Source organism: Orcinus orca, chromosome 3 (genome assembly GCF_937001465.1).
Source record: "Orcinus orca chromosome 3, mOrcOrc1.1, whole genome shotgun sequence".
Taxonomy (NCBI): domain Eukaryota; kingdom Metazoa; phylum Chordata; class Mammalia; order Artiodactyla; family Delphinidae; genus Orcinus; species Orcinus orca.
Window position 1 is genome coordinate 83,352,348 of NC_064561.1, and position 13,240 is coordinate 83,365,587.

The following is a 13,240-nucleotide window of genomic DNA, read 5'->3' on the forward strand; positions in this document are numbered from 1 at the left end:
GTGGTGGGAAATAATGCCATGCAAACAGAAACCAAAAGAGAACTAGAGTGGCTATACTAATATCAGACAAAATATACTTTAAGACAAAATTGTTAACAAAGAACAACATTTATACTGATAAAATGGTCAATCCATCATTAAAATGTAACAATAATAAATACACATGCACCTTACAAAAGAAACTCAAACTATATGAAGCAAAACTGACAGAATTGAAAGGAGAGACAGTTCAAGAATAATAGTTGAAGACTTCATACCCCACTTTCAATAATAGAAAGAACAACTGATCAGAATATCAACAAGGCTATTAAAAGTTGAAAAACACTATAAGCCAATTAGACCTAACAGACATCTCTAGACCACTTCACCCAACAACAGCAGAATACACATTCTTCTCAAGTACCTGTGGAACATTCTCTAAGATAGATCATGTGCTAGGTCATAAAACAAGTTTAAATAAATTTTAAAGGATTGAAATTATACAAAGTAGATTCCCTGATCAAAATGGAATTAAATATAAATCAACAGCAGAACAAAATTGGGAGAATTCACAAATATATTGAAACAACATACTCCTAAATAACAAATGTATTAAAGAAGAAATCACAATAGAAATTAGGAAATGTTTTGAGATGAGTTAAAACAAAACTACAATGTACAAAAACTTACAGGATATAGGCAAAACAGTTCTTAGAGGTAAATTTATAACTGTAAATTCCTATATTGGAGAAAAATAACTACGTTAATATTTATGAAATATTAATCCTTGGGTTGCTCTTAGTTTTTACTTTCTCCTTGGGTTTCCCAACACCCATTCCTCAAGGTAACCAGGCCATTCTGAATTCATCACCTTATCCCTATGAAATCATTTCATTATCACAACAACCCTAAGATAGAAGTACTATTATTAGTTCCAATTAATGAGTTACGGAACTAAATCACAGGGAAGTTAGGTAATTTGCCCAAGGTCGCAGAACTTATAACTGAGAGATGGGGAATGAAACTTCAAAGTCTGGCATCCAGAGATAGGCTGAGGTCAGAGAAAGGACTCAATTCTTGGCTACTGAGTTTCAAAATGAATATTTAAACTTCATGGTATATACCAGGACTTGGGAAATATCAGCCCATGGCCTGTTTTTGTATGACCTATGAGTTGAGAATGATTCTTAAATTTTTAAATGTTATAAAAATTTGTAGAAGAATATTTCATAACACATGAAAACTATATGAAACTATTTTCAGTTCTTTGCATTTTGTCAGAATAGAAGCTGAATATACTCACTTGTCATACCATACAGCAGTTCCATGGCTTAGCAAGATAAAATTTTATTGCTGTTTTTTGAGCTCAAGGCCAAGATAGAGATTTTTCTGAATGAGATGAATTGCCTTCAACTATGATTATCCAACACTGAATGGCTTTTGAAATTAGTTTTGCTGAAGACTCAATAATGTTTCTAGACTTAAAAGCTTTCCTTCAGATTTCTAGCTCTGGCAGTGACAATGTAGATGGTACTGGACTAAACCTCCTGCTTAACATTGTTATGAAAGCTGGACAACATACTTTACAAATGGTTGAAGGCATATAGAGAAGCCAATGCCAGCAGTATATAAGAGGCTTTGTGTTTCTTCAGAAAAGGGAAACAGAGGAAATGAACTTTACAATCACCTTGGCTTTTTTTCCCTAAGAGTATTTCCCAATTTACAGAGCTCAGGAATGAAGCAAACCCAAACAAAAACAGTGGTCCTGCTGGGCTGGCAAGGCAGAGGTCCAAGTCTGGGCAGCCAAAGAGGCTAAAATGTAAGGGGCAAAGTCTCAGAGAGCAAGGAACCACAGTTCTTCTAAAGATTTGCCAACAAATTCCTTTTTGGTAGTCAGCTGACAGCAAGGCTCTGTGTGCACAGGATTGTAGTACACACATAAAAACAAACCCATAAACAAAGACAGCAGCTAGGAGGCTAGAAAGCTAAGCACAGAAGTGAGCAGCCTCCTGGTGCTAGGGAGACAGGGGTTGGAGTTGAAGGTCCTAGCCAAGTGAGAAGGGCTCGAATTTCTGCATATTTGGAGAGCTGCACTCAAGGTCTAAGGACTAACCTTAGGATTAAGGGAAACAACTTGAGCCCTAACAAACAGCCATTTCTAAGATCAAAATGATTTGCTATACTCATCTCTCTGCCAAGAATATTAACCCTCTGTGGTCCATTTTTTAGCCCATGGTCTATTAACAATTGTGTGCAGGTAAATGTTTCACAGCTGGCTCTCCAAGTCCTGATTTATAGCATTTGCTTGTTTACATTGTGAACTTACTCCAACCATGGCCAATTTCAAGCTACCAGTGTGATATCACTGAACATAGATCCGTAAAGAGATGTGCTCGATTGACTCTCACCAGCTGGTGTAAGCCAGCCCCAGCACACTCCAGGAATCATGAAGCCCAAACCCTACCCTTTACACCTTCAAACTCAACAGAAAGGAAAGAATGACTTTAAAAACTCCAATACATGTCATAATTTAGCATTTGTTTTAGTATTTGAAAATGTTGAATTTATTTGAATAATTACCTGTTTTAAGAGATTTTCTTTTCTATTAAGGTAAGACTTATAAGGCAATATTATTCCTGAACATAATTTCTCTTTTGGGCTACAGCATGAGTCTCTCTCATTCAAAGACAAACAAAAGAAGTGGCTTGGACACCAATGAATAATTTTCCCATTGATATGCCTTAAACAGATGTTGATTAAACATTGTTCGATTCAACAAATATTTATGGAGTGTGTACTCTATTTAAGGCACTCTGCAATGTAATGAAGGGTTTCTCCTGCCTTCAATTATTCTTAACAAAACAAATATTCAACAGCCTAAAAGAAAACTTATTGTAAGGGAGTATTTCTCAAGATTGAAGTGGGGTGGGGAGGGAAATAGCCAAAGCAAAGAGCAGGAATATAACAGCACACATGATGAGATTGAAAGATTAGAAAATGAAAATACTATGATTCCAAGTCTCCATTACGTGTCCTTTTAGTGGTGTGGGAACTCAGTTTGAAGTCATCCCCCCAATAACCCATGATGGAAAGGCACAAATTTCCATTCTGAGTTCATAAATTTGGGATCTTATCACCTTTTTTGTGGCTCTCCTTCTCTGTCAAGAGTCAGCCAAGTTCTTCTGGGCTGTTCACATATGTCTAAATCACCTGTTTTCTAGCACTTAGGAAAAGCATTCTTTTTCTTCCTAAAACCCTGGTCTGTTAATGAATTTACTCCACAACATAGTATCTCTCTGAGGAGGAAAAAACATATTTGATTCTCTAGAGGTGATGGTTTGACTTTCCTTTGAATCTTGATATATAAAAACATACATTCTAATATTGCATTATCTAGCCTACTGAAATGCAGTATTATGCTTGCCTTGGCTTATTTGATCCCACTTGTGCCCCCTTCTGCTTAGCTTTGTTAACCTTAGTTTATCTGACCTAGTCATGTGGGAAGGTATATTAATTTCCTACTGTTGCTGTAACAAACTACCACAAATTTAGTGACTTAAACAATACAAGTTTATTATCTTGCAGTTCTGGACATCAGAAGTCTGAATTGGTCTCACTGGGCTAAGATTGAGGTGTCAGCATAGCTGAATCCTTTCTGGATGCTCTAAGGGAGAATTGTTGCTTATTTTTCCAGCTTCTAGAGGGTGTCTGCATTATTTGGATTCTCCATCTTCAAAGCCATCAAAGACCAGTCAAGTCTTTCTCACCTCATATCTCTCTAACAATGATTCCCTTGGCTCCCTCTCTCACATATAAGGACCCCTGTGATTACACTGGCCCCATCAGGATAAACCAAGATAATCTCCCCATCTCAGAGTCATTTTGTCAGCAGTCTTAATTCTATCTGCACCTTAATCCCCCTTGTTATGTGACATAACATATTCCCAAATATAAGGGATTAAGACATGCACATTTTGGGAGGGCCATTATTCTGCCTACTGCAGAAGAGGAGGGAGTAACAGAGAAGGGTCAAAGAGTATGCATAACAGTTTTACAAGTCCACTTGTTCTCAAAAAAAGCACTGGCACATTGTAATTCTAAAACTAAAATACATAATTTATAATGATCAATCCCTCTGTCCTGAGTATGTGTGGTTGAAGCCCAAAATTGAAGCATGAAAGCCACTCATTTCACAGTTTAAAAACTGAGGCCCAAAGAGGTGATATAATTCACCTACATTTTCACAGTAGGCAAACCAAAGACAGACTTAGAAACCAGGTCACTTAACTCCCAATTCACGACTCTTTTCCTACACAAGGCTACATGCCAGTGACTGAAGGTCTTTGATAACTTTCTTATTGTCAGCATTAGGGAGAAGTTAATTGTAGAACTCATCACTCTAGGAAATGAAAATGAACCCAATCTCTCTGGTGATGAAAACCCATCATACTACCATCTGAATGCTAGTGTAAGTGTGGATACAATTTATTGCTGCAAGGAGACCAAGTGGACCATAACTTAGCTCCCAATGTTCCTCTGGCAGACAATGGTGATTGGCTGACTCCACAGTTATTTCAAATCTTCTCACAAGAAGGAGATTAAAACATATAAATACTCATTTTTTTCCCTAGCATCCAATGAGAAACAAGAACTCTGCCAAAGAGACAGAAGGTTTTCTGAGAAAGATTTTGCCTTCATGATAAGTGGACAGTAAGACCTAGGTTGTATCTTCCTTTTTATTCCTACCTGGGGAACAAGAACTTTTTTGTTTGCTGCTCTATCTCAATAAGAACAGTGCCTGTTTTCACAGAACTAGAACAAATAATCTAAAATTTATATGGAACCATAAAAGACCCAGAATTGCCAAAGCAATCCTGAGGAAAAAGAACAAAGCAGGAGACACAACCCTCCCTGACTTCAGACTATATTACAAAGCTACAGTAATCAAAACAGCATGGTATTGGCAAAAAAAAAAACAGACATATAAATCAATGGGACAGAATAGAAAGCCCAGAAATAAACCCACACACCTACGGTCAATTAATCTTGAGCAAAGGAGGCAAGAATATAATATGGGAGAAAGACAGTCTCTTCAGCAAGTGGTGCTGGGAAAAGTGGACGGCCACATGTAAATCAATGAAGTTAGAACACTCCCTCACACCATATACAAAAATAAACTCAAAATGGCTTAAAGACTTAAATATAAGACAAGACACCATAAAACTCCTAGAAGAGAGCAGAGGCAAAACATTCTCTGACATAAGTTGTACCAATGTCTTCTTAGGTCAGTCTCCCAAGGCAACAGAAATAAAAACAAAAATAAACAAATGGGACATCAAACTTACAAGCTTTTGCACAGCAAAGGAAACCTTAAACAAAATGAAAAGACAACTTACAGAAGGGAAAAAATATTTGCAAATGATGCGACTGACAAGGGCTTAATTTCCAAAATATACAAACAGCTCATACAACACAACAAAAGAAAAACAAACAACCCAATTGAAAAATGGGCAGAAGACCTAAATAGACATTTTTTCAAAGAAGACGTATATATGGCCAGTAGGCACATGAAAAGATGCTCAAAATCACTAATTATTAGAGAAATGCAAATCAAAACTACCATGAGTTACCACCTCACACTGGTCAGAATGGCTATAATTAAAAAGTCTACAAATAACAAATGCTGGAGAGGGTGTGGAGAAAAGGGAACCCTCCTATACTGTTGGTGGGAATGTAAGTTGGTTCAGGCGCTATGGAAAACAGTATGGAGTTTCCTCAGAAAATTAAAAATAGAGTTACCATAAGATCCAGCAATCCCACTCCTGGGCATATATCTGGACAAAATTATAATTCAAAAAGATACATGCACCCCTATGTTCATAGCAGCACTATTCACAATAACCAAGACATGGAAACAACCTAAATGTCCATCAACAGATGAATGGAAAAAGCAGATGTGGTACCTATATACAATGGAATATTACTCGGTCATACAAAAGAATGAAATAATGCCATTTGCAGCAATGTGGATGGACTTGGAGATTGTCATACTGAGTGAAGTAAGTCAGACACAGACAAATACCATATGATATCACCTATATGTGGAATCTAAAATATGACACAAATGAACCTATCTACAAAACAGAAACAGACTCACAGACATAGAGAACAAACTGGTGGTTGCCAGAGGGTGGGGGTGGGGGGCTGGTGAGGAATGGACTGTTGAGTTTGGGGTTAGTAGATGCAAACTATTACACATAGAATGGATGGACAACAAGGTCCTATTCTATAGCACAGGGAGCTATATTCAATGTCCTGGGATAAACCATAATGGAAAAGAATATAAAAAGAATATATATATATATATATATATATATATATATATATATGTATGTATACATGTATGTGTAACTGAGTCACTCTGCTGTAGAGAAAAAATTAACATGATGTTGTAAATCAACTATATTTCAATAAAAAATAAAGTAAAAATAAATAAAAAATTAAAAAACAAAAAAAGGACAGTACCTGCAATATACATAAATATTTATTGAATAAATAAATATTGTTGAATGATGCCAGGAGTTACAACAGCCACTTCAAACTTAAAGGTAAAATCAGGAGAATTCCAGAGACATCATCCTTGATATCATTGTGTCACTGAATTAATACCAACAGCTTCCTCCCTCCAGACTCATTATGTGACAAAATTTAACTCTAGTTGGTATTTACTGTGTGTCAGGTTTTCTTTTATTTGCAGCCAAAAGCATTACTTACCTATAGAGTTGCTTTGTACACTATGACTTTGTAAATCAGACATACAAAAAGAGCCCCCTCTCATATGGGAAACATTTATAGGGTGGTGGTAATATTTAATATCTTGATAGGAGTGGTAATGTTCAGTATCTTGGTAGAGGTTCAAGCAAGCATTCTTCAAAACTCAGTAAATGTACACATTTGTTTGTGCATTTAATTATATCTAAATTTTAACTAAAAGAATAAAAGAACAAATATTGAACTCTAGTTAATGACTGATATGCATGCTTTTCTTAAGGAAGAATACTGATATCTGAAGTTTACTTTGAAATGCAAAATATAAGATATGGATTGCAGAAGGATTGATAGATACATGATAAAGCAAGTATAATAGAATTTTTGAGGTGGGGAGGGTGACACATAGCAGTCATCCTCAAATATTTTCCAATTTTTCTGTAAATTTTCTGTAAAATAGAAAATGTTTATAGTAGTCCCATCTTATAAATATATATGCCAGACCTGGAGGAAATGATGGCTTTGAAATTTTTATTTATGTTAGAAAGAGTAGCTCTGTAGGGGAAATGGCTGGAAGACATCTCCTTAAAGTGTGTAGCAATCATAGTACTAATCCACACATAATGAAATTCTCAGTAGCACTTTCTTTTGAACTTGGCAAAATTAACAGTAAATTTCCTTGAAAGAATGAACAGACAGTAACAGTTAAGAATTAAGAAAAAATGAGTAATAAGGAGGAATTTATTCAGCTGCATAGTAAAACAAAATAGGAGGGTAATAAGAAAGCATTTTCCCTGAAATGTAATAACTCCATTTCTGGAATTATAGTATATATGACACATTTTTTAAAACCTCCTGGAAATACTGGATTAAATATAACTAACGTTCTTTGGCAGGGATAGATGAGATGTGAAAAAAGTAAGGGAAGTCTCCAGAGGTCAAAACCCCAGACATGAACTAAGAATCATTTGCCAACCACCCCCCGTCTGACATAGCAGAACACACCTGACTACAATAAAGTGTGAGAAAAGAGACAGCAAAAAAAGGACTTATAAAAACAAATAATTTCATTATGTAAGTACTATACCAAACCTTTGAAAAACAAGGACAGCTTTATGGGCAAGTGTACAGATGATTATCTAAATAAGTAATCTCCAAAATATTTGACATTATAGTTTGATCAGGAAAAAAACAACTGTTGATCATGACATCTGTATTTGTCAGGGTTCTCCAAGGAAACAGAACAAATAGGATATATACAGATATATAGAAAGAGATTTATTATGAGGGACTGGCTTATGCAACTATGGAGGCTGAGAAATGATACAACCTGCCATCTACAAGCTGGAGGCCCAGGAAAGCCAGGAGTGTAACTCCAGCCCAAACCCTAAGGCCTGAGAACTGGGGGGCCAATGGTCTCCCAGTCCTGGTCCAAGTCTGAAGTCCCAAAAACGAGGAGCACCAATGTCCAGTGGCAGGATAGCATGTATGTTCCAGCTCCAGCAGAGAGCAAATTGATCCTTTTTCTGCCTCTGTATTCTATTCAGGCCCTCAGAGGCTTGAAGATGCCCACCCACGCTGGTGACAGCATCTTCTTTACTCAATCTAACAACACAAATGTTAACCTCTTCTGGAAACATCCTCAAAGACACACCCCCAAATAATATTTTGCCAGTTATCTGGGCATCCCTTAGCCCAGTCTAGTTGACACATACATCCATCAAAAATCCCTATGTTTATTTGTATATTATATACATGTAATAAGTGCTAGCATATTATGTGTATTATAAAACCATACACAGAAATGTGAATTTAAAGTATGAGTTTGAGTGTGTGTGTGCATGTGTATGTATGTTCTAATATGGATTATCTTGAGTACCTCCTGGAATGCTCACCCACCTCCCTTACTTTGGAAACAAATGGTCTATATGAGTCTATATCATATAAAGTGAGGACAAGGTGGTTAGAAAGTCCCACATCCTTCCTCTACCTCCTGGCTGATGACTGAATGTTTACTCATTTCTTCAGTTTTAGCCTTTAGCATAAATAGCTTCCAGTTCCCTTCCTGAGAACACATTTAATTACAGAAAGTGGAGAGAGCATGAAGGCAGCAGCTAACTCAGGGGGAAACAGATCAATATAGAAGGCAGAGGGGAGGGCCAGAAGTCACAGAGGCTCAGATAGCAAACATCCCTCTAAGTGACATGAAGCCATTTACTCAGAAAGAATTCACTGCACATACTTAATAAAACTGGAATATTCTTCAGTTCTTACAAATTTTGTATTTAAATGAAATGTTTAACAAACAGCCCACTTTCTTATTCCAGACAGATAAGCAACAAGCCACCCTGTCTTCCACCCCATCAATCTGCATGGCAGGATCTGTGCAGCTGGCTGGAGTGACCAGCCATCTCCCACCCTCACCACTCACATTCTCCTCACACTGCACCCCTGGTCAAAGAGTGCAGGCCCCAGATGAAAGAAGAGGTTTTTTGCTAAAGAACTTCTGAGTATTATGCTTCTTTCATTCTAGTTGAATTGAAGACCTGGAAGTTTTTTAATTCTGGAATTTTCCATGCTTCTAACCCTAATTATTAGAAGCAATCCTTTTTAAAAAAAAAAATCTTTGGATCATTTCAAATCTATACTCTTGCAATTGTTTTAGTTATTTTCCACACATTTTCTCTTGAAGGTATAGCTACTTTAGTGTTGAGTAAATGTCTTAAATAAAACTGAAAGTAAAACCTAATAATTTTTCTTAGCTTTTACAGAAAATGAAATTCTAGCTAACTGAATGAGGAAAGAAACTGGGGTGGTTTGGGTTTTTATCTAGCTATTTGTTTGTGAATATATAGAAAACTTCCATTCCTCTTTTCATCTGTGATCCTAAAGCTGTCTTCTTGCCCCACTGGCACAGGTCTGGGCTGGAGTTGGAGAGAGTGACAAACTCAAAGCTTCCATTCCAATGAATCCACACATCTGTAGATCAAATATGGCCCATGAGTTAGTTTCCAATCTCTTCCTTTTTCTTCCTTAAGAAGAAAAAGCTGCTCAGGAAGCTAAGTTTTGCAGATAAAGGAGAATATAAAGCTTTGTACATCAAAAGGTTTTAAATTTTATTTACTTATTTGGTTGACAAACTTTCCAAAATGGATTTCATGTTCTTAATCAAAAGATAGCAATCAAAATTGGACATCTTCTTGGTAAATTCAGGACAATCATGATGAATATCAATTTACATACTCACCCCAGACACATGTTCTTTTTGAGTTCATATTTACTTTCTATCTTGTTCTTGTCCCTTTCCTCCCCTACAGCTCTCACACTGAAGGCTTCTCTTGTTATGAAACTCCCTGTAGCCAATGTATCTGCCTGAAGGAGCTCTTCTATCAACCAGAAATCTGCATCTTCCTAATTGACCAGAGCTTAGAAAACAGAAGCCATCTTACTCTAAGTGGTAATGTAGAAGTCTCACAGGAGAAGCTGAAAGATGTTCATATGAAAAGTGCAAGGTACAATGGAATACTACTCAGCCATAAAAAAAGAAAGAAATTTTGCCATTTGCAGGAAAAGGGATGGAAGTGGAGGGCATTATGCTAAGTGAAATAAGTTAGACAGAGAAAGACAGATACCACATGCTATCACTTATATGTGGAATCTAAAAACACAAGAATTTAGTGAATATAACAAAAAAGAAGCAGATTCACAGACGTAGAGAATAAACTAGTGGTTACCAGTGGCGAGAGGGAAGGGGGAAGAACAATATACAGGTAGGGGATTAAGACCTATAAATTACGGGGTATAAAATAAGTTACTAGGATGTATTATATGACACAGGGAATACAGCCAATATTCTATAATAAGTGTAGATGAAGTATAACCTTTAAGAAATGCAGGAGAGACCTTCAAGATGGTGGAGGAGTAAGACATGGAGGTCACCTTCCTCCCCACAAATACATCAGAAATACATCTGCATGTAGAACAACTCCTACAGAACACCTACTGAACGCTGGCAGAAGACCTCAGACTTCTCAAAAGGCAAGAACCTCCACACATAACTGGCTGTGTGGATGACAGGGTATTTATTGGTGCTCCAGCTGGGTGTAGGCCTGTGCCTCTGAGGTGGGAGAGCCGAGTTCAAGACATTGGTCCACCAGAGACTTCCTGGCTCCATGTAATATCAAACGGCGAAAGCTCTTCCAGAGATCTCCATCTCAACACTAAGACCCAGCTCCACTCAACGACCAGCAAACTATACTGCTGGACACCCTATGCCAAACAACTAGCAAGACAGGAAAACAACCACACCCATAGCAGAGAGGCTGCCTAAAATCATAATAAGGTCAAAGACACCCCAAACCACACCACTGGAAGTGGTTCTGCCCACCAGAAAGACACGATGCAGCCTAATCCACCAGAACACAGGCACCAATCCCCTCCACCAGGAAGCCTACACAACCCACTGAACCAACCTTAGCCACTGGGGGCAGACACCAAAAACAAGGGGAACTACAAACTTGCAGCCTGCGAAAAGGAGATCCCAAACACAGTAAGTTAAGCAAAATGAGAAGACAGAGAAACACGCAGCAGATGAAGGAGCAAGGTAAAAACCCACCAGACCAAACAAATGAAGAAGAAATAGGCAGTCTACCTGAAAAAGAATTGAGAGTAATGATAGTAAAGATGATCCAAAATCCTGGAAATAGAATGGAGAAAATACAAGAAACGTTTGACAAGGACCTAGAAGAACTAAAGAGCAAATATACAATGATGAAAAATGCAATATGAAATTAAAAATTCTCTAGAAGGAATCAATAGCAGAAATACTGAGGCAGAAGAATGGATAAGTGACCTGGAAGATAAAATACTGAAAATAAGTACCAGAGAGCAGAATAAAGAAAGAAGATGAAAAGAATTAAGGACAGTCTCAGAGACCTCTGGGACAACATTCAACGCACCAACATTTGCATTACAGGGGTCCCAGAAGAAGAAGAGAAAAAGAAAGAGACTGAGAAAATATTTGAAGAGATTATAGTTGAAAACTTCCCATACAGGGAGAGAGTCCCATACAGGATAAATCAAAGGAGAAACACGCCAAGATACACATTAATAAAACTATCAAAAATTAAATTCAAAGAAAAAATATTAAAAGCAGCAAGGGAAAAGCAACAAATAACATACAAGGGAATCCCCATAAGGTTAACAGCTGATCTTTCAGAAGAAACTCTGCAAGCCAGAATGGAAAGGCAGGACATATTTAAAGTTATGAAAGGAAAAACTACAACCAAGATTACTCTACCCAGCTAGGATATCATTCAGATTCAATGGAGAAATTAAAATCTTTACAGACAAGCAAAAGTTAAGAGAATTCAGCACCACCAAACCAGCTTTACAACAAATATTAAAGGAACTTCTCTAGGCAGGAAACACAAGAGAAGGAAACGACCTACAATAACAAACCCAAAACAATTAAGAAAATGGTAATAGGAACATACATATCCATAAGTACCTTAAATGTAAATGGATTAAATACTCCAACTAAAAGACATAGACTGGCTGAATGGATAGAAAAACAAGACCCGTATATATGCTGTCTATAAGAGACCTACTTCAGACCTACCGACACATACAGAATGAAAGTGAGGGGATGGAAAAAGATATCCAATGCAAATGGAAATCAAAAGAAAGCTGGAGTAGCAATTCTCATATCAGACGAAACAGACTTTAAAATAAAGACTATTGCAAGAGACAAAGAAGGACACTACATAATGATCAAGGGATCAATGTAAGAAGAAGATATAACAATTATAAATATTTATGCACCCAACATAGGAGCACCTCAATACATAAGGCAAATGCTAACAGCCATAAAAGGGGAAACTGACAGTAACACAATAATAGTAGGGGACATTAACACCCTACTTTCACCAATGGACAGATCATCCAATTTGAAAATAAATAAGGAAACACAAGCTTTAAATGACACATTAAACAGGATGGACTTAATTGATATTTATAGGACATTCCTTTCCAAAAACAAAAGAATACACTTTCTTCTCAAGTGCTCAAGGAAGATTTTCAGGAATAGATCACATCTTGGGTTACAAATCAAGCCTTGGTAAACTTAAGAAAATTGAAATATCAAGCATCTTTTCCAACCACCACACTATAAGACTAGATATCAATTATAGGGGAAAAACTGTAAAAAATATAAACACATGGAGGCTAAACAATATGCTACTAAATAACCAAGAGATCACTGAAGAAATCAAAGAGGAAATCAGAAAATACCTAGAAACAAATGACAATGATAATACGACAACCCAAGACCTATGGGATGCAGCAAAAGAAGTTCTAAGAGGGAAGTTTATAGCAATACAATCCTACTTCAAGAAACAAGAAACATCTCAAATAAACAACCTAAACTTAAACCTAAAACAATTAGAGAAGGAAGAACAAAAAAAACCCAAAGTTAGCAGAAGGAAAGAAATCA

At 36.8% G+C, this 13,240-nt stretch overlaps 1 long non-coding RNA gene across 1 annotated transcript in view; it reads right to left on the reverse strand.

Annotated features, from left to right (window-relative positions):
• LOC117200544 (uncharacterized) overlaps positions 1-13,240 on the reverse strand; it is a 78,313-nt gene that overhangs the window by 52,973 nt on the left and 12,100 nt on the right. The window lies entirely within an intron of this gene.